Raw genomic sequence first — 24673 nt, forward strand, 5'->3', positions numbered from 1 at the left:
CTTACTGATTCTATTAAACTCAGGCATGTTAGACTACTTTTGCATTTACAAGAGACTTCAATAACTTAAGTTTAACATTTTTTTTCATACGTCAAACATACAAAGAACACTATGTAATTGATAATAAAATCACATAAATTTTTATAGAAGAATCGAAAGTTTATCTCATAAAAATTATGTAAACGTAATTTCACCTCAAAAAGGCAAACAAGTGTCAGTGAAAAGATGTTTAAAAATGTAAGTGGTGTGGAAAAAAAAGGGAATAAGGCGGAGGAAGAAAGAGAAAAAGGAAAGAAAAGAAATTGCAAGGACCATCTATTGAAAATCAGTTGCCATCATTACTTAGATAAAGATGAATAATCTTAATGAGTGAGGATAATTATTATATTTATTATAGTTTCATCGATATGACTAAACAAACGTGATCATAAAGCTATATCTACACAGAGGCAACAACTTCTTGTTGCTGCTACATACTCGAAAAATCATCGCTTTTTGTCGAATGTTTCTTTAGTTTCTTCGTGTTTCTATTGCCAACAACAAATGTTACCGCTCGTTGCCTGTTTCCATTCGGAACGACAACAACTATTTCTCGGATTATGTTACTTCAATGTGAACAAAATATTTCTATAAGTTGGTTTTTTTTGAGAACGTTTCGGAATATGCAGCAACAAGAGGAGACAAAGCGTTCCTCGTTGTTGCCTCAGAGTAGACATAGTTTTAGACTGTGAATGTTTATACAAATTCATATTTTCATAAACACAATTAGAGAATTATTACTATTAGTGATCACATTCTGATATCTTTCAGCCGAAAATTCATACTGAACTTAGAACTGGAATTTGCAAGGAATGGAAGGTATACCGAATGTAACTTGCCTAGTGTGAGGCTGTTGAAACAAAATGTCGGTGTAGAATGTAGAGCATTTTCTCAGACAATATCTGTCCAGTAACAAAACATTTAATTCATAGGAAAAGAAATCTACAGGTTTGTATTCAAATGCAAGCAAATCATTTTGAACAACTCTTATGAAGGTAAGCATTTGCAGTGTGTAAAGAATAAGCTCGCTGTAACTCGAAAACAAGATTAAATAGAACATCTGTGTATATGAACATTTTTTTATTATTTTCATGTGTAGAATCTATCCCGGATGCGATTCGCACATAGTACGAGACATCGTGTACTTACATTTACACTTGCGATATCGAATGTTTGCGAATAACAAAAGTTTATTTTACATTACGTATACACATTTACAGGACGTATACACCCTGTGTTACGTCCTGGCTACACTGCCGGGGATAAATAACAGTATAATATATGAGGTTTCGACTTTTTTTTTTTTTTACGGTGACCACTCTGGCGCATTAAGAGGGGGGGACACCGAGAACTCGTTAGAACACCTCCGGTGCCCCCCTCGCCTGCGCAATTGCGCACTTCCTGGGGGGGAGTGTTTTCTCCCCCCCTTTTTTGGCCTTCTTTGGCGGCATGTGGGGCCACACCACGTGCCGTCCTTCCCGTACCACCTGTCGGAGCGGCCAGGAGCCCCAACTCCTGACCGCTCGATGGCACGAGGTCTCTGCTCACCAATGCGTGTCGCAGAGGGCTCGGGACCCCGGGTTTGCCAGAACCCGTACTGCGTGGTTGTTCCACGCAGCCCCTGAGGATACCGACGGTCTTTAATCCGCCGGCGGAGGAGAAGGAGGACGACGACGACGCCTTCGTCTCCCCGGGGCTCCAATGCGCGAGGGATGTCCCTCTCGTTCCCGGACTCTTTCGGCGTTCTCCTTCTGCGAAATGACTGTTTCGCAGAAGGAGGCTAAAGCGGCCCACTTCGCCGGGGTCTCCAGTGCCCAAGCAATGACACTGGAGAGCCCCAAGTCGCTGGTTCCCAGCTTTTGGGTCAGGGCACGGCGCTCGACAGTCCACGCTGGACACACCTCAAGCGTGTGCTGCGCCGTGTCCTGGTCTCCCCCAAAGTGGTGGCAGCAGTCCGTTGCCTCTCTCCCTATTCGACGCAGGTACTCACCAAAGCACCCATGGCCGGTGAGCACCTGCGTCACGCGGTAGGTGAGACCGCGAGTCCTGCACAGCCATACCTCAAGGTGCGGCAACACAGCCCGGATAATGCCCCGCCGATCCGGGGCGGACTCAAGCTGAGCCCGCCATGCAGCCAGAAGGTCTACCCGGGCCTGGCGCTCCAGCTCCCCATATTCGTCCTGTTCTGGGGGCCTCCCCCTATCACGGAGCCCGCGCATCCCTATATAACGCGTCCTGAGGGACACGGCCTGAAGCTCCGGCGGGGGAGTGCCCGCCAGTAGGCCCGCCACCTCGTGCGAGATGGTGCGATACGCCCTTATGGACCTGATGGCCATCCTACGCTGCACACCGCGGAGAAGCGCAATGCTCCTGCGATCGGCCATCAGGTCCAGAGCCCAAACAGGAGCCCCATACATAAACTTTGACCGCACCGCCGCATAGTAGAGGCGGCGGACCCCTTCCCCGGGAATGAGGTTTCGACTACTATTGTCTTCCTCGGGATCGTCGGAGTATTCCTGATTAGAAATCAGTTGGACTGGTCGTCGCTTAAGTACATGCGTATAAAGGCCAGGTAGTTTATTTAATTATATCTCTTCTCGGAGATAGTGTAGATATGTTATTACAGTTATATCTCATTTCGGAGATACAAAATATAGTTTAAGTTACACGATATCTGTTTTCGGATATACAAAGTATACTTTACAAACGTTGACAATGTTTGGTTACCTTAAAATTAGCTTACGTGGGAGAAGGACCCTAATGGCTCGGCGTTAAGAGGCTTACAAGATGCCTCTCCTTTTCGTTCCACGGTTTTCACGTCGCGTGGGACACTATCTGTGCACTCAACGGGCTTAGTACTTGATATTTGAATTCAAAAGACATTGAATAAAACTTTGTTGTATGAAATTTTGAAGGTTGAATCTAGAAATTAAACGATATTTTATGGAATACCTCGTACCAATGCATATTTTTTATTAGCAATTAAAACCAATCTATATACAGGCTGTAGTAGAATGAGTGGTACAAACGCGAAAGGCGTCTACATGTAAAAATAAACCGAAACTATTGATCACTATACATACTGGGTGTTTCTGAACAGCACAGGATAAATCTAAGGGGTGATTCTAGAGACCAAAATAAGACGATAATCAAGACTAACGATTTCACGTTTGAAGCTTCGTTTGTTAGTTCTAAGCGTCTAAAAGTCTGGTGGAAAACATAAGAAATGAGTTCGCATGGAGGCCCCGAGCAGTGGTTGCCCGAACAGAAGTAACGCAGTGACGTAAGGGAGGGGAGAAGTCACTCACGGTTGAACAGCTGATCGGAAATTTTACGTTTTTTTTTTTTTTTTTTTTTTATTATTATTATTAAAACAGGTAAGCCCTTAAAAGGGCTTATTTAACTGACCGTTACAAACGAGAGTACAAACAAGTTGTATTACGTATACAATAGACAGTAACAAAGTATCATGTAGAGAAAAGCTAATTCAAATTTGTAGCTTACAATTTTTAAAAAAAGAAAATATACAATGACAAGCGGAGGTTAGAAAGAAACATTTCAATCCATAGAAGTAGAGTAAAGCTCAGTCTCCTTAGTGAAGTAATTAGTTTGGTCCTTTGAGTGTCACAGAAAGGACATTGCCATAACCATAAAGCATGATTTAGGTCTGCGATGGGGGAGTTGCAATTACACTTGGCTTCCTTAATTGTACCAATACGGGCTAAGGGGAAGGACAGATAATGATCGGACCTCATCCTATTAATAGTGACAATGAAATCTCTTTGGAGACTTTTGTGAGTAAACCAAGGAGGGCCGAAGCCACTATGGAAATTCTGAAAGAACTTTTTACCCTTGAGTGAACCCTGCTTTTTCAAAAATTCGTTAGTATCATCTTTCATAATTTTTCTAAATGAGGCATAAACATCTTGAAAAGGAATGTGGATAATGTCTAGAAAGTTACAAAGAGCAGCCTCCTTGGCGGCCTGATCAGCCCTCTCGTTCCCCTCAATTCCCGCATGTGATGGAACCCAGAAAAATTTGATGAATCTGTTGTTGAAAGTAGAATGAAGTAGAGAGAATTTTCTTTTAATTTTGAGAATGCATGAATTGATTGTGATGTTAAGCCTATGTGACTGCAGTGACGACAAGGCGCTAAGGGAGTCAGAATATGAGGAAACAGTGGGCCGTGTGGAGTAAAGCGATATCAAGAGCATCATTAAGAGCAATACACTCTCCCGTGAAAATTGAAGGGATTAATAGCTCGCTTTATACATATTTTGAATTCAGGGCATATACAAGCCGAATCAACACCAACAGGGTCAGAAATCTTGCTGCCGTCCGAAAAGATGGATACGGCGTTGAGATTATTGATGCGAGACAAAAAAGTAAAGTTGGCATCGTGTGAAGAAGATGCATCAGGTCCTAGACTGACATCAAAGGGAATAGAGGTGGTGAGTGTGTCGAAACTATGGCGATAAATACACCAGTTGCCCTGCGATTACACCTCCGTGGGATTGTCGAGTGTTGAGGTTATACACTGTGTCAGTATCAATAATCTAGGCCTGAACTTACTCATACAAAACGAAGAAAAATAATTACGATGGACTTATAAGTAAAGCTGTTATAGTTAGACATCGCTTTAACAAGGAAGCAGTTACATAGAAACCTGGCTCTGCTCTCCAGAAGCGGCAACCCGGACTCCGCCATAATAATATTGGTGAGGGTAGAGATACGGTAGTCGAAGGTACATCTTACTGCGGAAACTTGAATACGTTCAATTTTTTCCGACCAACGTTTACTATTAGGAAAGTAGATGAAAAGACCGTATTCAACAACAGAACGAACGAAATTCATATAGTGTGAGAAGGGTCTCCGAATCGGAACCCCATTAGGTTTAGAGCTCCAAAATATCTTTTCGATATAATGTCGATATGAGATTTAAAGGATAAATCGCGGTCATATGTAATACTGAGAAAACAAGCTGAGGGGCAATCCTTTATGAAGCAGTTGCCGATTTTAATTTCTAAGGATTCAGGAGGAATTCGTTTTCTTGTGAAACGGACGAGTTTGGTTTTATCAGGTGATAAATTTAAGCCAAGATCACACAGGTTAAAGTTAATCGACTCGACGGCATTTTCAGTCGAAGATAGACTATAATCTAAAGACGAGGACTTCGTATATACAGCTATGTCGTCAGCAAAATGTAAGGTATACATATTGCTGGAAATATTTTTAGTAATGTCGTTAACACATAAAGTATATAAGAGAGGACTGAGAACTCCCCCCTGAGCCACTCTCTTGCACATGATCCTGGACTGATTATTAAATTCGGAGATAACAAATCTCTCGTGATTAAGGAACTTGATGAAATGAAGAAACGACAAAGGGTAGCCCAGGAGAACAAGTTTAGAGATGGGGATGTCAGCATTGACGTTGTCGAATACTCCACACACATCTAGGAAGGTGGTAAGTAGGAATTTATTTTCAGAGAAGGCTTCATCGGCTTTTAGTGGGAGGCAGACTAAATTGTCAATACAAGATTTGCCCTTTCTGATACCATGTTGGCTAGGAGGAAGAAAGTTATTGGTTTCAATCCACCATTCCAGTCTATTTTTGACCATAGTTTCAAACAACTTGCAACTGCAAGAGCTTAAAGAGATATGTCTGAGACTACAACCGTCAGCCTTCTTGATAAAATGGATGAAGGAGTGCTTCCAACTTTGCGGGAAGTCGTGAAGGGAACACATTAAATTGAAAATATCGAGCAACAGGAGTTTGAATTTGGCAGGTAAATTTTTAAAAATCTCGAAATCTATGCCGTCGATTCCCGGTGCAGAAGTGAATCTCTTTGAATCCAGGGTAATACTGAATTCTATAGAGTCGAAGGCGTGGTCAAGAAATTCGTTTTCATGGTGAGCTGGGAAACGAGATGGATTAGTTAGAACCCAAGTCGTACTGATTTTATTTAAAGCAGTTTCATAATCCTGTTTGGAACACAAATTGCTACTGCTACTCTGAGGAGTAAAGTTAATCCATCTGTTCTTAAATATTTTACATGTATTCCAGACATATGAGAGATTGGATTCTTTTTGTTTTTAAAAGTTTTCCTGGCAAGGGCGACATGTTTTTTATAATTGATTAAGTCCCCTAACTCATTAGAGTGTTCCCATTACACTATTCAACACGGGTCTGATTTTGTAAGCGTGAATAAACATTTCTTATAGATTTCGACGTGCTGATTACCAATCTGCAAACCGTTTTTCCCAGAATTTACAGTTTTTGAAAAAATCAATTTTGAAAAAAATGACAAATTTTCAACTTTGGGATTTTTTTCTGCTTTTACCGTAGTAGTTATTTAGTTGCTCTTTGCACGAAATGATTCTGTGGACTCTCCCGAATAAAATAATATAAATAGTTATTAGATTATAAACATCGAAATAGGTTTAAATAACAATTAAAGTGAAAAGGACACCCAAAACGCACCTATTTTTGCTGATATTTTTTACTTTATTTCAAAAAGTAAGGGTCTAGGAGAAAATTTGACTATACCACGCGATAGAGCAAACCTTTCTACTAAGGAAAGCATCAAGCGAATGTCCAAAATTATTTTTGTTTTCAATATAGAAATAAAATAGATTGGCGAAACGCGCGCCGGAGACAGTGGTACTCAATGACGTCAGTGCGTATAGAGACCGCTGAACGGCAGGCAGTAGGCGAGGCGTCCTCCGCCTCTATGACAAATCTGATGAAGAATACATACATTTGTGACTGGGAGGTAGAAAATCATAATCTAGTGATAGGAAAGAATGATAAGAACCCTTCTCTGAACGTATCCCAATTTGTTTTCTTAGATTTCAGCTTAGAAGTCTTTTTTTCGTATAGATGCCTGTTGGTATCAACCCGTATTAGAACAGGAAAATGATCAGAGCCCAGGTATCATCGTAAAGATCTGTACTGATTTTGTCACAGATAGACATAAAAAAGAAAACTAATTCAAGGTTAGACCTTTTATTTCTGTGAAAATCTAAGTGAGAAAGGGTATCGGCGTTGTATAAAAAATGGTCAAAGGAGTCTATGGCATGTTCCAGGCTGATCCTCTCAGGACTTATGGACTCACAGTTCCACAAAGCATTATGAGCATTAAAGTCCCCCATGATAATACAGTTCTCGAGCCTACTAGTATTGAGAAGGATAGAATCCCGTTGGTTTTGAGAGAGAATGAAGGCTGGAGCTCTATAGCAAGCTAGAAGATTAAGCAGAGGACTGACATTACTTACAGATATACCCAATAATTCGACAGACTCGGCTGGAGACACTAAGTCTGATACCTTACTGTAGGCTAGGTTTTTACGAATAAAAAAGATGATACCACCTGCTCTTAAATGAGTCCCATCTCTTCTAAGTGTCAAAAAACCAGGAGGAGGGCAGAGGTTCTTGTGCAGAGAGAGCCAAGATTCGACGCAGACCAAAATGTCAACATTGTCTAAAATACTCCTGATTTCGTCCAGTCTTGGTGTGACACTTCTGGCATTTCAGAAGCAGATATTTAGAGATCTTCTGTTTGTCGCCAGAATTAGTATCTGTTGGTGATACAAGAGATGACCTTGGATAGTATATTGATGAGAGCCGGAATGTTAGGTGTGTAATTCTGGGCTTTTTTTAAAAGTTCAAACCGACCGAAAGAACCATGAAGAAAACCAGTGAGTTTTTTCATGTCTAGTGGATACTTCTGTTCGTTTGAACAATTTAAGTCTTCCGCCAGGAGAAGTATTTGGCTTTTTAGATTTTTTCGCATATGTGGAAGTCGTCTTAACACAGCTGTTGCGGGGATTCAGGCCTTGACTATTGTTGGAGGAAGACGTAGAGATGGGCCGCTTGGCATGGAGAGGGAAGGGGGGAGTCAGTGAAGACTGAACATCCTCCCTTTTGTTCGGAATACAGTTGAGGTTTGCGTCATTTGCGTTAGTAACAGAAGAAGTAGGAGTAGGTGAGATATCTTGAACGGCTGGAGTTGAGGTAGTTGTTGTAATGGCCTTTTTGCAGAATTTGGCCAGGTGATCTTCCTCTTTGCATAGGAAACAGGATAGCTTTTCTGCAGTAGGAAACAGGATAGCTTTTCTGAAGTAGATCCAGTAGTTGGTGGAATCATAATTGATCCGGAGAGACTCAGGTATCTTTGTGACGTCATCAGGTTAGATATACATTTGTTGACGGAAACTAAGTACATGAGCAAAGCCTGGTTGGTTCGTACCTACTTTAATAAAAGTGACTGGAGATACAGGTTGTATGTTCAGTTTGGCAAGTTCTTCTAATATGGCCTGACGTTGGATAAAATAATACGTTTGGTTTTGGAAATTAGAGATCTAATTCCTAGGACGTGAGATCCAATATTGACTTTGGTTTGATTCTCAGTAAGTTTATCCATTTATTCACGAGTTCCTTACTACTCAAATATAAACAGACGCGACCTTAAGAGATCCGGAAAACGAATCTTATGTTAATCGGCTCGATGATTTTCCCAATAGCAATGATATAATCGTGGACTGAGATACCTTCAACGGCGTTTAAGACTATAGCTTGCTCTTTGGTCGGGAACTGTATCTTCTGCTCTACTTAAGCGTAGAAGACTTGGAAAGAAGTTTTCTGTATAGAAGAATCTATGGTTGTGGAGAAAATCGGTGATTTGATAGAGGAAGAGCTCCAGTAATCAGAGGCTCCAGCTGAAGAATTTTTGACTTCGGTAATTGTGGTGACCCACAATAACCTGTTACGAGTCCAGACGAGTTACGTAAAGTAACTATGAAAGGGCTCGATTCAAAGCTCCTTCCGTTGACCTTTGACTTTGCCTGGAAGTCACCATGTAAGGGCCGATAGGCATTTCCGTTGCACCCAATTAATAGATTTCTTTGAAACTAACATCATTCAACTTTTCTCGGAAACTCTGCGATGCAGCCGAGTGCCCATCTTTCCCATAGACTTTTAACTATAAAAAGGCCAAGAAACTCGGTCTAGAGGGCTCATTCGTAATCCAGTTCGAGTTTAGTATGCGGCTTAGACTAGAAAGCAAGATCGAGCATTAGTTCTCCTTCGAGCAGAATCATAGGGTACAGTACGTAAAGTAAATTCACTGTAATGTAGTCTAACACGTAAACTCATCAACAGTTGTATTCCTTCGAGTCAATTTAAACGTGTAATAATATACAATTTTATAAGGTTTGTTAAATTGGACTTGGTTCAATCAAAACCTTTCCTAAATCCAATGAGAAGCGAACGCGTAACGATCCCACAAATAATATATCTTTACCGCTCGAGATATATTATAAATTTAAAAGTCACGAGGCTATACTAACATCTTCGCAATCCTTGCGAAGGTCCCTTTCCTAATCTACAAGTGGCTCCCTGTGTTGGTCATTGCGCACTGGTTCGTCCACGTCCCGTGGTTCCTGGCGAGTGGAAAGTTACTCGCTGGTTCGTCCACAGTCTTTATTCCATCCTAGTGGCTCCCGATACTCGCCAAGTTGAGTGTCGGTTCGTCCACGAAAACCTACCTAAAACCTACGGTGGCTCCCGGTGTAGGCCTTTGCGCACTGGTTCGTCCAGATCCGTGAGGTGGCTCCCAACGAGTGCAAAGTTACCCGTTGGTTCGTTCACGAAACAATAACAATATTCCAAAAACTCTGACCCTCGGTCAGACTCTCTAGCCCTCGGCTCGTAACAAACCAAAAAAAGAAAGAAAGAAAAAGAAAGCACAAAACGAAGTGTCGCATTTCCAGAGAAATACACTGACACTCGCACGTCACTAAGTTTCGAGAGACACAGCAGGAGCAACTCGTAAACACGTCCTGCTCTGCTGACTCCCCATACGTGAATCTCATTTTACGTGTTATAGAGGGTTCTTGACGAGATTTTTAAGAAACCGCAGTTAGTTTTTCGACGGAACATTCGTGCAAATATTCGTGACACGTGCAACTAGTTTTTCTACAAATCTGGGTTCTTTTCTCACGGTGTTTCCGTCGTGTGTTGACTTATCCTCCAAATTCTACGCCAAGACTTCTAGATATGTGTGCAGTCTTTTCATGTGTGGATTTGGACCAGAAGATTAATCGAAGGGTGGACACATTAACCCTATCTACTCCGAAATTTCACAGGTCGTCTTTTGACTTGCCCTCTGGATTGTAAAGGGTAGGCAGGTTTAGTGTTATTCAACGATACCTTTGTATGGTGTTTCAATACTCGCGAATGAGAAAATCCTAGTGTGTGGATATCTGAAGTGAAGAGACAGTTTACACGAAGGTGAACATACTAACCCTTTCTGTCTCATAGTGAGTGTTTTGAGTTGACCTATGAATTACAGCGAATACAGAAGGTTATTGTTATTTAATGATATTCATCAATTGTAACTGAATTTTGGATTGTGTAGCTTTGTCAAGTGTCGTACTATTTCCGATCAACTGTTCGACGGTCGGTGACCTCTCTCCTTCCTTACATCACTGCGATACTGCTGTTCGGACAACCACTGCTCGAGGCCTCTGCATGGGCTTATTTCTGGTGCTTTCTACCAGATTTTTAAACGTTTAGAACTAACAAACGAAGCCTTAAACGCGAAATCATTATTCTTGCTTTTCGTCTTACTTTGATCTCTAGAATCACCCCATAAATTTATCCTGTGCTATTCAGAAACATAATGCATACTTGTCATTGCGGCACTAGCATGCCGCTTGATATGGAGTAAAAAGTATGTATAGTTGGTGTGCTATGAAAAACTTTAATCGTGTATATCATTGGTTTCGTAGCTCAAATCTAAAATTCAATGACATTACAAGTGCCGCCGCGTTTAATTTAATTGTCACCTGAGGAGTACAATTTCAGTGGCTACTAGTGTATGCAAAGCATAGCTGGCACGATCGTATACTGAAGTTTTGCGCATGGATACCTTTAATTGTGATTATCATTTGATCCGTAACTCAGTTCCAAAATTCAATGGTATTATCGCAATATAATGTTGGTACGATCTTCCGAATAAGCCTAATCTCATCAAAATCGGTGTATCTGCTGTTGAGATCTCGTGACGCAACCCAGAAAAATGCCACTTTCAATATTTTATTTTCAAAATTGTCTTCCTCTAGGACTGGATGTCCGTACATTCGCATGTCCGGATGTTCATCGCGTAAAGGTGCAGACGCAACCATACATTATGCAAGGGCAATTGTTTAAGATTAAAGTCTCCCCACCAATTTTTTTGTACCTTTGCTACATTGTAGATTTTGATGTATAGATTAAGAATCTGAAAGAAAAAATCGTCGCTCGCTTCTCGTTTTTGAGATATAAAAATTTATATTACAGTGCAGGCGTCGCTGTATAAGATATACAGTACTGACAGAATGGAGCTCATGCGCATGCGCGAGTTTTGCGGAGTCATGGAACGCGCATGTCTGCTTTTCAAAGCTTGAAAATTTAGCAAAAATAGTTTACCGCAATGGCAGGATATTCGGTGACTCATTCATCATCAATAATGAATAACCCTTGACTATTGCTTCAAGATTTAATTGGAAATGCGAGTGAGTAGCCCTTGTTTACTCAGCAAACATTTGCGAACAGAAATCTCAATGATCGCAACAGAATGATCATTGTAAATTTCAGTTACCTAAATGGACTTGCCAAAGTCGTCCTCCATGAGGCATTACAATTTATCTTAAAAGAGAACTACACGACAAGAAGGCGATATGAAATAGCGGCTCCCCATAAATATTTGGCCGATCTAACGTATGGAGAAGAAAGGAGGAAGCGCGTGTATTCCTGTACGGTGTTCCATAAAAGAAAGTTTTACTTAAATTGGGATACACATCCCAGAACATAAACAATTGATATTGATTGTTAAGAAATAGATCTTTTCAGGGCCACAATAATTAACGTAGAAATACAATAAGCATTTGGTTTAACTTCACCATGTGTTTTGAAATATTTATAAAGAACTTATTTTTTACATAAACATATAAGTACTGACTTCTTTGCTTCTGGAAATAAAAAGAAATAGTTTGACTGCAGCCCCTGCTTTATACCTATGTAAGTTCATGTGCTTGCTCTATATTGCAAATTAGTAAAGTAGATATTGTACATGTTTGCTTTATCAGTACATACACTAATATGTTTGCTACGTATTGCATACTTTAGCAGCTAGTATTATAAAAGGTTCATCTAAAAAAACCTAGTGCAATGTCTGTGTTGTATGCAATGAATTGATAAAACAAGCATATTTAATTATATTTACTTTATTACTTTGGCGCATTGATGAAAACTGACTATCATTAATTTATATATTACTGTATACTCGTAAAACAGAAAGGCGCTCGACGGGGCTGACGTCACGGGGGGACGTCATCATCACTGATAACGTCACGCCTGATAACGCCGCAGAATTGTTAAGGGGGTACGATCAGATATGTCAGAGCGGCGACATTACCGACAAAATTAGGCAAAAACAGGGGTTTACGGCCTGACACTTTTCGTCCTTATATGAGATGATTTTAAACTGGGAATGGGTTCATTCGAAAGAAAACAGTTCAATGCAGCGCAGTCAACTCGCGATTTAACGAAATTCTACTGATATTTAGTAATACGAGTGTTGTAAAGTAGAGCAAAAATCTACCATTGACAGCTATGGAAATTTAAGCATTTTTATGTAATTCAGAGAGTGTTTTGAACGAAATCGCGAGTTGACTGCGCTGCGTTGTACTTTTTTCTATCGAATGAACCCATCCAGACCTAACTCAAAATATACATACACACATACATATATATATTAATATTTCTATTTAAAATTGGTTTGAGTTTCATTAGTATCTACTTATATATGTAAAATAATATATACTTCTATATTATATATTCTATGTATATATAAAAAGTATGAATAATATCTAGCGAAATAATAAATCGGAAAACGGACAAGTAAGCTCTTTCTACAAATTAAGTTATTAAGTATCTTTATTATAAATAATCGGAATCATGTCGTATGTGATATCATTTTCTTCGGAAGAGCACAAGGAATCGATTGGTGTTACTTACGTGAAAATCCGTTTGCAAATAAGAAACTTCAATTTTTCCTATTCTTAATCCCTAATGCTATACTTGTCTTTAGTAACGTCATTGATTTCGGGCATCGAGCTTGAGCATAGACGGTCGAGCGAAACCCTTTTTTTTGCTTCTTCGGTCGTGCATCAATTATCTTGGCGACCGAGAGTAAAGGAAGCCAAATCGACTACCAGTCACGGACAAGAGTCGCGACCAGACCCAAGTGCGGTTCTCGTCCGTAACATTACTGTATATGTATACGTATACTTATGTACACGCACACATATGCGTGATCTTCATATTAATATAATAACGATATTTGGAAAAAGTGTCTATCTCGAGAAAGGCATCGACGTGGGCAAACAATGAATAATATGAATGTAGTGGTATTTAGAATGTGACACTTGTAAAAGTTATACACATACAAATAACATGTGTCGTTTGATAAATACCACTACATTCACACGATTCAGTGCTATATTGAATCACAGAAAATATCTTAGCAATCGGAAACATCGCGCGTGGCTCGTGCCGCTTGCAGGGATTTGAACAGTTGAATATGGCGTTTCAAGAGTGAGAGAGTAAGACACATATTCGCACTCTCTCTACTTTTCGCAAATGTCCGAAGTCGGTCGCGAAGCGTCTAGTTCACGTACACATAGCTCGTATAGTAGTGTGTGCAGTAGAGGGAGAAATTTTCTAAGCTACCTCCCGAATTCGAAATCATAGAAAGGCTCCATCTTGCGTTCATCAAGCAGCCACGTGTCTGTGGATAATACTATTTCTGTAACGAAAACTGTAACAGCAGATACCGACCAAGAAATCTCGTAAAGTCACGTGACTACCCTAGGCCCTTAAGCGTAGTTGGAAAGCACCGAATTTTACATTACATTACATAATGTCACCTTTGCACATTGCTGGAAAGCACCTTTATGTACTTGCAGCTCATTTCGATTTCACATCTTTTCAAGACACAGTACCGACTTTTTCATGTACTTGGCGTAATTTTTTTACTTTGTTGAAGTTTTTTGTTAGGATCACATTTACCTTCCCACTCCCACATTTACATTTTTATCGATCAATTCTTTTCGTCAGTAAAACAGTTTGGGTCAGCATTGATTCTATCCTTATCAACAATTCAGTCATTAGAATTACCTACTTATCTTCTGTTGGTAAGGCCTGAATGAAGACCTCACCATCTATTCTGTGACGTCACAGACGTAACATCAGCAAGCGTGACGCCATCAGGTGTGACGTCATCAGAAGTGACGTCATTAGGCGTGACGTTACCCCCCCCCCCCCCCCGCGTGACATCACGCCCTCGAGCACCTTTCTAAACGCCTCAATATACTGCTCCTCAAGTAGTGGCAATAACCACTAACTTCAAAAGCATGGTATGTTCAAGAACATTACTACTTACTACATTACTACATTACTACTTTATGTACTTAGAAAGCAAGCATTTTCAATCATGTTCACTTCATACGTTTGCAATATAAAAGTAGAGCAATAGTTTATGTATAATACTTGTTTAGTGAGAACATAAATTAATGCTCTCTATATTATCCATATGTTTTTCTATATTGCGAACTGTATTTCACCAGCACGCATACGCGTGTCATGACTCCGCGTAAAATGCGGATGCTGCCAATACTGTATAACTGATACGCTGGCGTCCGCACCATAATATAAACCTTTATATTTCGAAAACGAGAAAAGAGCGACAACTTTTTCTTCCATATTCTTAATCCAGAATGTAGCAAAGGCGCAAAAAAATTGGTGGGGAGGCCCTAATGCTAAACAATTACTATTTAATCCAATAAATTTCTATACTGATGATGTTAATTATCCTCTGCGAACCCCGATAAAGAATAAGAGTCATTCTCCTTCCTACTTGTGTACAAGCTTAAAGAGAATAATAATATTAAACAGATTATATATTACTTTCATGACAATAATAATTACTCTTCCATTGTAAACCAGTCGCATACTTTCAGTGTTTCAGCATATGTATTACTTTAACACAAATCAATGTTTAATTCATTTACACATAAGGAAAAAGAAAAATATACTTATTTTGCAGCCGTTTATGAAATTAATAAGTTACTGACAACTGCGTACTTTGCAACTCTTCAATTTAATTCAATTTAAATTCTATTTTAATAACTAGCAACATTGGATTCTTTTTTCATTCGAGAATATATTATTACGGAACTTTTTTTTTTTTATTATTATTATTATTAAGATATAGAACCCCTTACAGGGTATTAGCAATATATACAATTTAGTTTACATTTGGTTATGCATGTATTTGTATTTACCAGCTAGAGATCTGTATGTGTACAGGTAAAAATAGAAATAGAAATAAAAATTAAAAGAAAGAAATTAATTTAGGTACTGCATAATAAGTTTACATTTAGGGGTATATACCATGACTCTTAAGAAATTTGCAAATGATTAACAATGGCTGGATAAATGGTTTACACAAGAAGAAATCTATCGTATAAGGAGGGCGGAAATCGAGTTGACAGAGTTTTTGAACCATATCATTCCTTCCATTATCAAGTAGTGGACACTGCCATATAACATGATTTAGATCTTGCTCCGGACAACCACACTGACACTTTAAAGCATCAATAATTTTAATTCTGAAATGTGAGGCAGCCAGATGGTAATGATTTGCCCGGCATCTGTTGGTCCAGGAAACGAAATTTCTGGGGAGGTTCTTGTATGCAAACCGTTGTTTGGGACTGGGATTGTAAAAATGATTGAAGAACTTGGTGCCCTTAAGTTTGGCTTCGTCGCGGAGCCATACTTCGGTTTCGACTTTCGCTTGCTTTTTGAAGCTCTTAGTAAAATTGGAAGATGGGACTAGGATATCAGTTGAGATTGCGAATTCAGTGGCATTTTTGGCTAAAGCATCCACTTTTTCGTTGTAGGAAATTCCAACGTGAGCAGGAATCCAGAACAGATAGATCTTTCTTTTGTTGCGAAAATTTGTATCAATTATTTTTCTGATTTCGAATACAAAAGGGTTAACTTTTACACTAAGAGAATATTTGGTTAATGCCTGAAGGGCACTTAGGCAGTCTGAGTAAATGTACCCATTTTCGTGAGAATAGGTAGAAGCAAGTTCAATAGCCTTTTTAATTGCTGCACATTCTGCAGAGAAAGTGGATATTTGGGGGTTTAGTCCAAAAAGGTCCGAGATTTTCAGTTCTGGGCAGAAGGAAGTTGAACCAACACCATCGTTACTGTCTTTTCTACTTCCGTCGGTGAAAAAGGAAATAGAGTTAGCAGGTTGATTATGAAAGTGATCTAGAAAGTGAGAATTAGGATCGGGAGAATTTTTAAGTGAAAGACCGAAATCGGTATTCACTTCTATTGGGGAACATAATACATTAAAATGAGATAGGTACGAAAAAAAGTTTTTCTCTGTTCTTAGACTGGTTTTTAGGAGTTGAAGGGCTTGTATTTGACCTGGGAGGATTGTGCGTGATTTGTTTACCATGTCGTTCCATATTTTAGAAGTTGAGAGCCTACACAGCAGATTCCGCAGTAAAGTCCCACTATTTGCAAGATGCTTGATTAGAAATTGTTTGCTTAGAAAGATGGCTCGGTGGCCTAGAGGCCAGCATTTCGATTCTCCCAAGAGGACTTTGTTGGGGGTACTGCTTCTATAACCTAAGGCACAACGTACAGCCGCGAACTGAATTCTCTCAATTCTCAGTAAACGACTTTTACATTTTAGAAAATAAATAAAGCAATTGTATTCAATGATTGATCTAATTAAACTCTTGTATAGGATTAGTAATGTAAGTGGCTCAGCTCCCCATCTTATTCCACATACAAATTTTTAAATATTGAGTCTATTAAGGCACTTGCTCCTGACATTTTCTATGTGTTCTGTAAACTTCAACTGGTAATCAAAGAGGATTCCTAGGAATCTGGCAGTTGCGCTAGATTTTATTTTGTAATTTTCTATATTGATTGTACAAGTACCCGGTTGTATCCCCTTGTTGTGGAAGTGAACTAGAATGGTTTTCTCGGGTCCCAGGTTGAGGCCTAATTTGTTCAATCTACGGTTTATAGAAGTTACCGCCCTTTCAATAGATCTTTTATCTTGATCAGGAATACTAACTGGAGTGTAGACACTAATGTCATCTGCGAATTGGGAGACATGAATCCTATTACCAAGTCCTTTACAAATGTCTTTAACATATATAAGGTACAACACAGGGCTGAAAACACCCCCCTGCGGTAGGCCTTTGAAAACTTTCCTAGTTATCGAGCTACAGGGATTGCAAATAAATGTAACGTTTCGTTCGTAAGTTAAGAATTGAACAAAACTCAGGATGTTGTGAGAGCATCCAAGTTCAGAAATCTTTGTTAGCAGAACGTCGTTGTTGACATTATCGAATGCTCCTTTCACATCCAGGAAACAAGACGAAACATCTTAAATTTTATAGAAAGCCTCCTCAATTGCAAGGGTTAAAGCAGCAAGGTTGTCGGAGCAAGACCTACCGGCGTGAAAGCCTGCCTGAGATGGTGGGAGAAAACCTTGTGCTTCTGTCCACCACTGAAGACGCGTTTTTATCAATTTTTCGAAAATTTTACAAAGGCATGAAGTTAGCGACATAGGTCTAACACTGTTGGAGTCTCTTTTATCAGTGAAAAAAGTAAAACTGTCTTTCCATGAAGGAGGAACTTACTACTAAGATAAATTTCGTTGAGGAGGTCGAGTAGAATAAGTTTAATCCTGATTGGGAGATTAACAATGCAGGTGTATTCAATCTTGTCAGGTCCTGGAGCAGACTTAAGGCTAACATTATTAAGTGCAAGATTAAACTCATGAAAATCAAAAGGAGAGGATAGATCTAATAAAGAAGTATCAGAATTTGTTGGGACCCAACAGGGGGCGATCTTGTTAATCGCTTCCAGTATTTTAGCTTCACGATTTGGAAAGGCTTCTCCAGTACTTTTGACATTAGCCCATTTATTTTTGAGAATTTTGCATTTATTCCAAACGTAAGACACGTCTGTATTAAAATTAATACTTTGAGCGAATTCTCTAAAATTGTTAATCTTCCTTTTCTTGATATATTTTTTAACTACTGCTACGCATTTTTTATATTCTACATGATCAGTTAGCGCACGAGTATACTTCCACTTTTCGAACGCAGCCTTTCGTAACCTAATGAGTTTATCGCATTCAGTATCCCACCAGGGTACAGGGTTCCTGTAGTTCACGGCATTTACGGTTTTTTTAGTAGGAGTACTCTTAATGATAGTGTCTATGATTAAGTTAGTAAAGAAGTTATATTTATCGACCGTGTTTAATAGATCGTAAGAAGGATCAAGGAAAACATTATATGATTCCTCTAGGAGAGATCTATACTTAGTCCAGTCAGTTCTTTTAGATATGAGTCTAAGATATATTCTCATAAACTGCACTTTTTCAACTTTTAGTTGGACATTTAATGGAAAATGATCCGAGCTCCATGAATCTTCAAACACTTTAAGCGTAACTTTATTAAAGATATCGGAAGATGAGAGGACTAAGTCTACGTTTGAAAGTTTTTTTTTGTGGAAATCAATGTGCGTGAGTGTATTATCATTGATTAAGATCAGGTCTGATTCAGATATGGAATTGCAGAGTCTAATTCCATTGAGATCGCTTTTCATGCAGTTCCAGATAGTATTATTGCGAGTTGAAATCGCCAAAGACGAGGCATGGTTCTTCGGCACTTACCGAAAAAAACAGCTGATCCCATTCTAACTGAGAAATATTAAAGCCAGGAACCCTGTAACACCCTACTAGGATAATTTCAGGCGTTACGTTAGTAATTTTAATCCCTCCGGTTTCCAAGTGGTCGCGAATGTTACAAAGAGATTGAATAGGACAAAAAGCGAGTGACTTTTTTATTAGGAAAATGATACCTCCTCTCGATCTATTTTTTCTGTCGATTCTGAATGTGTTAAAGCCAGAGAGAACAAAATTTTTGTTTTCATTAAGCCAAGTCTCAACTCCAATAAATACGTCAACAGTGGAAAGTTGTTTTTGGAGTTCTTCCTTGCACCTAGATAAGCCTCTAGAATTCCAGAAAACTACATTAAGCTCGCAGTTCGTGGTGGATCTATTGTTTTGCCAAGTCATCCTAGACAACTTGATGTAGAACAGGTTGGCTTGTGTATTCCATGCTATCTGAAGCTATCGAAAAGTCGGTGTCCGAGTCCGCGTCGTTGGCAGAAATGGAGTCATCCTGATTGCGATTCTGCGCAGACCAATTAATACAGATACATTGTTCAAGCTTCTTGAGGATTCTCGTAATTCTATTCTTGACTGACCTATCAGATAGGCGTAGGTTTCTCGAAGCATTTTTATTAAAAGTGGGGTATCCTTAGTGAAGGACATTGCTAGCTGCATAATGTCTGGATTACCTTTGGCTTTGATAAGAAAGTCTTTGTAGTCATCATACTTCAAGACGTATGAGTGTGAATATTGGTTAAGGAAATGCTTAATTGGTTCCAGTTTATACTCCATGTCTTCATGGTTAGATAACTTTCCAGTGGCGTTTTTTTAAATTTTCTTATTAGCGTGTTTGGTATTTGGAGGAGATTTCAAAGATTTCAAACAGTCCTTATCGTCCTCTTTGGACGTCGTGTGCTCCTTAGTTAAGGTGGCTTGTTCCATGGTTGATTCATTTGAATCAATAGGCGTGTTGCTTGAGCTGTTTGTTGATAGAGGTCTTTTTGTAGCTACTTTATTTTTAGACATAGCAGTAAGGTTGACATATGTTGTATTTATTTCTTGAGAATCTTGGTGATCATGGGGTTTAAAAATATTTACGTTGCGGGAACCAGAGTTTGTAAGTTGAGTCGTGTTAGAAGAGTCATTGGACTCCTGGTTTACATTGACGTTTTGACTAGTGCCCTTCTTTTTTATATACAAAACATGTTGGATTGTCGGTTGAAACAAAGAACCAATACGACATGTCTTCATAATTAACCTGGAAATTTTCTGGTAATTTATTCATGTCATCTGGATGAATATAGACTTGCCTACGGAAGCTCGGTATGTACGAGTAACTTGGTTCTGAGAATCCTGCTTTAATGAATGATATAGGTGAAAAGGTTCTAATTCCTAGATTCTTGAAATTGTTTTCCAGCTTAGTGTGAGGAATAATTGGACATACATTTGAAAGTATGATTCGTTTGGTTCTCTGAAGGAGAGGCCTGATAAATAGAGTGCGTTCTTTTATGTTTATACTGATGCCTTCCGCGGTAAGCCTGTCAGCAAGAGCCTTTTCGGATAGATATATACAAATTCGATTGTTGGAAATCCTAGATGCAAATCGTATATTAATGGGATATATTATTTGCCCAATAGCAGATGTGTATTCTTTAATAGAAATGTCTTCGTGTGCGTCGATGATCAGTGCTTGCTCTTTTTTGGGGAAGCTTGCTTTTTGCATAATGCTAGCGTAGGTTAATCCTGAAGAAGGTTTGTCTTGTTGCTCTTTGCTGGATTCCATGGTTGTTGTACGTGAGGAACTCCTGTACTCAGGAGTGTAACCCTCGTTTTTGAGGATGAAAAAAGAAAGAGAAAAAAGAAAAAGAAAAAAAAAGGAGAGAAAGGAAAATCTAAAGAATTTAGATAAGCTCGGATAAATCGAGCTACACCCCACAGGAACGATTCATAAAGTAAGGAAACCACACAGTCACTAGAAACTAGCGCTGAACACGCAAAACGAATCCCGAACAAAGAGTTTACTAATACGTCCGTACCGCGTGACAATTGGGTGCGACCTGAATTATTACGGAACGTCATGAGTCAAAATAAACAATTCCTTATAAATTGTTTTAATTCAAAAAGGTACATAGTACATAGCACCTTTATTTAATGTAACAAAAAAGCGTGAAATTCACCCAAAATACCTTAAGAAGGTAAACAAAAGCACGCCAATTATTTGCGGTTTCTTGAAAAATCTCCCACAGAGTATCAATCATTTGATAAAACTAATTTGAGATATTAGGGCAAACAAATCCATTGAAATAATTGGAAAACACCAAGTGCAAGAATCTAATCTTCTGCCAAAACATTGCAAATGTTATAGTTCCAACAAATATCACTTTTAACCGTATTTCTACCGCAACTGTGTGTGTCTCTCACGAAAAATATTTTTATCGCTACTTGCACATGCTACGTGAAAACCGTATTTCACCTATGAAGTACGCCTTCAGTTTTATGACAAAAAATGAACTTACAAAAATCATTGCATGCTATAGTTACTAACTTTCTTGACTAAAAAATACTTGGTGGGCTCTTTTGTAAAGAAATTCAGTCATAATAATGACAACTCAATCCGACAGATGTATGACAATATTGAGTATTACGATATGGTCGTAACACACGTGCAATCGGAATGTAACATTTCTGCAGCTGTATAGCAGTACAATGAATAGTATCCAAATCAAACACCGCTTACGCGTCAAATTGTGACACACGTGATATGAAACATGCGGGAACATGGACAATTTAACCCGCGCAACAAAAATGCAGGGAAATCGCGAAGTGAGAATGCTGACTACAAAGAACGAGTTTTGAAGTACGTCGAGAAAGACCCCACGACGAGCATAAGACACGCCAAACGCGTGCTCGACGTATCACATTCGACAACCCATCGAATTTTAAAGAAAGCTGGTCAGCGACCGTTCCATATTTACAAAGTGTAAGTACTGTTGCCTCTCGATATGCCGAGAAGATTGACGTTTTGTCACTGGGTCTTACGTGTACGGAAACAAGATCCACAAATTTTGGGAAATATTTTGTGAACAAATGAAAGTTGTTTCGCCAGAATTGGTATATTTAACAGAAGAAACAAACATGCAAGGAAATACGAAAATCCTCATGCATAAGAAGTCTTTCATTTCAGCATCGTTGGACAGTAAACGTATAGACTAGAATGATTGGCAACTACGTCTTAGGTCCAATCTTTTTACCGCCAAGGCTAACATCTGAAATTTATTTGCAATTTTTACGGGATGATCTGCCCATTCGGCAAACCATGCTTTTCCAGCAAGAAGAGGCTCCAACACATTTCGGTCAAAGCATTAGTAAGTTTTTAAGTGCAACGTACGAAGATAGATGGATAGGCCGATCGGGACCGATCGCGTGACCACCTCGATCCTCTAACATCACGCCGTTGGATTCTTTTTATTGGGTTACATTAAACAAAAAGTGTACGCCGTGGACATTGATAGCGAGGAAGTGCTACGGGAACGCATAATTAATGCATACAATGCCGTCAAAGCAGAAGGAGTATGTAATCGCGTATACGACTCAATAATAAAAAGTGTAGAAATGTGTATTCAAACTGGAGGGGACATTTTTGAACATTTATTGTAATGGCAAAATTATTATTCGAATTATTGCACTCTATAACAAGAAAACGGGAACTCTGATCCAGAAGATGCATCCAGGCTGACGACGATGTTTTCGAATGCTTATTTTAATGTAAGTATTTCATGCGTCATAACAATTATTTCATTATTTAAAGTGAACATTTAGTGTGATTATTATTTCTGTAGTCAGATGGTAAAATGTGATATGTTCAATTTTCCACTAAAAATAATTTTAAAGTTCGTTCGCTTGTGAAAAACCATATTATATCATGAGTTACCACTTTGCTCTTTATTTTTTAATGCATAACACAGGAATGTCTTGTTTTGCTAACTTGTAAGAAATTTTCAAAATTGCCGCCTAAACGACCTGAGTGGCACTCCCCGAAAGCAACCACCGAGGCGGAAATGCACCCCGCGAGGGCAAGCGGCAACCCCGGGGGAAAACCCAGGGAAAAACCCAGGGAGACAACGCACCTCGGCAACGTAGCCGAAACTGCGTGCGGAAAGGGACCCCACGCGTAGGGCCCTCCCTTCTGGCTCGAGCATCGCTACTAGCAACATCGGTGGAATTCTTGCGCCTGATTTGACGAATTCATTATCAGCTTATAATCATTGTAATAATCGCTCAAGAGTTAGAACATAATTTCAATAAATTTCTAACAAACTTCTACATTTATCATGTAATCATACATGAAGGAGCACATACCTCACACTTTACGAAAAAAAGGATATGTACATCACACTTTGCAATCTGACCACACATTTAATTTCAACATATTTCGACGATTATTGCGCCCACGAATCATTATCTTTTTTTCAATTTACTGTGTTACGGTGTCATTTTGATATGTACGGAATTTACCAAAATTTATAAAAAATCGTACATTATTGCAACCCTACTACGGATGTACGATCAGCAGCCCAAGTATTCAAACTTTGCGCCTAGAAGTAATATTTAATTGCTAATATCTCCGAAAGGGACCTTCAAACTGCAAAATGGTACAGGACTTTTCGATTCTTTTTTTTTGCGTGAGCTATATGCATGTTTCAGCTTTTCCCATCATTTTTGGATACCCTGAATATTATTATATAAAATATTTACTTTTAGGTAAAGTTCTAGATTCATTTGAAATCTTCAGAGAAGTACATTTTGATAGACAATACGAGGAGTAGTTCCACTTAGGACGGTAGCGAAAAACAAGATTTGAAGCAAAACAAAAATAGGTTAAGTTATGTACGATACCTGACAACGTATAAAAAACAACTCTGTACAAAATAAAAAATAATAGTTTAATGAAAAGAAATCAAATATATTTTATTTGTTCAAATAAATATCCTATAAACATTAATTATAAGTAATTATTCATTATATAACAATAAGGTTCGTGCTATTACCTTGGAGTTTGTTACGTTCCGAACAGGAAAATTTTTGAATTTTTTTCTCTTTTGGCCACTACGTCGGCTGGGATGTGTCACAATAATGCTTTGCATTTTGGAAATTTCTGATTGGGCATATTCCGAAGCTTTGACCTCCGAAATTCAAAATTTGTTTATTGCCTTTACACGCTCTCTCTTTGGAGTTGTCGAAAATCGACTCCGCGTATGTATGTATGCGTGGAGCGTGTGTGAGTTGAAGGGTGGGCTACGTGTATGTTTTTCTGAGGTCTCGAAAATATAAACGCTAACATCGTATGCTCCGTAATATCTGCCGTGAGTTGCTTGTGTAAGTTAAATGCGCCTATACCTTACATTAATAGAGACGATCATAGCTGATTTCGGGAAATGAACTGTAACATGTCGATGTGTTGGGAAGGTTGAGATGAAAACCTTTCGGCGTTCAAATTCATAACGAGCATAATATCGGATGTTCTCGAAAATGGCGACAACTACTGTTAGAAATAGTTATGACCGTGGTCTAACTCGTGGGCGTTCGTTACAAAAATTACTGACTAACAGCGAACAGTACAAATGTGCGAATAATCAGATGTAAAAGCTCCACCGATGTAAGTGCTATCGATGCTTGAACCAGAAGAAGGGGCCCTACACGTGGGGTCCTTTTCTGCACGCATTTTTAGCTACGTTGCCGAGGTGCGTTGCCTCCCTAGTTTTTTCCCCGGGGTTGCCACTTATCCTCTCGGGGGTGCATTTCCGCCTCGGTGGT

General features: G+C 39.1%; 1 protein-coding gene across 1 annotated transcript in view; it reads left to right on the top strand.

Moving 5' to 3' along the window:
- The window catches only part of LOC143184849 (uncharacterized), a 148328-nt gene that overhangs the window by 112086 nt on the left and 11569 nt on the right, over positions 1-24673 (top strand). The window lies entirely within an intron of this gene.

This window comes from Calliopsis andreniformis, chromosome 10 (genome assembly GCF_051401765.1).
Source record: "Calliopsis andreniformis isolate RMS-2024a chromosome 10, iyCalAndr_principal, whole genome shotgun sequence".
In the NCBI taxonomy this organism is placed as follows: Eukaryota; Metazoa; Arthropoda; class Insecta; order Hymenoptera; family Andrenidae; genus Calliopsis; species Calliopsis andreniformis.